Source organism: Pieris rapae, chromosome W, assembly GCF_905147795.1.
Source record: "Pieris rapae chromosome W, ilPieRapa1.1, whole genome shotgun sequence".
Taxonomy (NCBI): domain Eukaryota; kingdom Metazoa; phylum Arthropoda; class Insecta; order Lepidoptera; family Pieridae; genus Pieris; species Pieris rapae.
The window spans coordinates 2,967,419-2,969,203 of record NC_059533.1 but is presented as its reverse complement, the minus strand read 5'-3'; the positions used below and the strand labels follow the sequence as shown (position 1 = coordinate 2,969,203).

General features: G+C 38.7%; 1 long non-coding RNA gene across 1 annotated transcript; it reads left to right on the top strand.

The window, feature by feature from the left end:
• Positions 1-355: 355 nt before the first annotated feature.
• Positions 356-1,549, top strand: LOC123690500. Its single transcript, XR_006751121.1, has 2 exons — positions 356-655; positions 1,219-1,549. It is a non-coding gene; the product is annotated as an uncharacterized LOC123690500 (long non-coding RNA).
• The last annotated feature ends 236 nt before the right edge of the window (positions 1,550-1,785 follow it).

Genomic DNA, 1,785 nt, shown 5'->3' with positions numbered 1-1,785 from the left:
GGCGACCGCCACTACTAAGCGGCTTGGAAGTGGACTTACCATATTTATTCAAGCTAGTACAGCAAATGGGTGGCCTAAAGAAGCTAACAAAAATAGTACAATGGAACAAAGTTGCCGAGCAATTAAAGTGTTGTAATAATTTAAAAAATCCCGGTCAAAAAATTAAACAAATTTATGAAAAATATCTACTAACATATGAAGTGATGACAACGTTGGAGAATGAAAATTTGATAGAACAAGTGGAACGTGCGAAAGAAGTCAATCAAGGATGTTTAACCGTGCACGAAGTCCTTTGCAGGCATAAAAGCAAATGCTGGAGCCAGGTGATTCGACAGATAATTATTCGTCTGATGAAATCCCGACAAAAGATCGTTTAGTATTAAATGCCCTTGCTGAGACTGAAGACTGCATTGTTCCCGGTCGATCAATGAATCTTCACGCTTTTCAAAAAGTGGCAGAAGTCGCTTCCAATGCATTTTTGTCTTCCACAACTCGGAAAACAAATTCCATGGAAAAAGTATATTGGGACCTTGTCTTGTCGAGGACAAAGCATGTCTGTGTAAACGCAGCTTCCATAGACACGGGTGCCGCAGATTATGGGTTCCCAAATAATGATTCCACCGACCATTATAGTAGACATCCTTGGAACTTGAAGGTGAGAGATCATTTTGAAACTCAATATTCTTAATAAGTTTATCTAATTTTAACATTAAAAGAAAATTATATAAAATGTAAGTAATAACTGCAATTTTGAGTTGTTTTCATATTTTACTAACACCGTAGGTATTGGACAGTATTAAAAATTATATGGAAAGTAAAATATTATTGAGTTAAATTGTGTTATTGATAATAGCTGAGTTTAATCATCCGACGTTTGTCGTTCGTTTTTGCCGCGCACCACCACTATGTGGAACCAGCTAGACACTGAAGTATTTCCAAAGCAATTCCTTCTTCTTCTTCTTGGGGTTCTTCAAGAAAAGAGTGTACCAAAAGCCAGCACGAAGCGCGAACCCTCTGGAATTAATAGTGGCAATCGACGACGGTATTACTTAACATCAACAGGACCCGTTAGACCCCTGCTCTATAAAAAAATGCTGACTGGCATAGTACGTTATAGGGGCTTTGCCTAGGTTTGATCAATATTTATTTTACATTTTCTATAGCCACTACTTATGTTAAATGCATTTAAATTCTTATTAATCGTATTCATTATTTCAGTGTATCGGTAGGGAGATACAGAACATGTTAAGTTTCCTGGGTCCCGTGGTTGGAATGACTGCGCCCACATTACATCTGGGAATGCTGTTCTCGACGAGTTGCTGGCACAGAGACCCTCATGGCCTCCCATGGATTGGGTATATGCATTGTGCACGATAGAAGTATATTTAAGAAGTTGCATATTAAACGTTGTTGCGGGGGTGCGGTGCGTGCGGGGCGCGACAAGTTGCACGACCGGTTTTGTAGTAAATTTTGTTCACTTCTTCTCTTCGGCGCTGGACTTCGTGTCGTCCCCCCGTTCGCTCAGCTACTGCACGACATTGAACATTAACACGTGTTTTATTATTCGTTTTCGTATCGATTCGCAATAAGAACATTTTTTGGTCTTCGAACCGGATGGACATTAAAAGATGGATTTCTCGAAATACGTAGTGAAATATCTATTCATTTGTTTAGTGTCAAGTGATAGTGCACGTGTTGAATATAGTTAACATTAAATTCGTTTGTAATTAGTTGTGTATTGAATTGTTTCGTTTTAGTGGTTCCTTAATATAGTGTTCGTTTCGT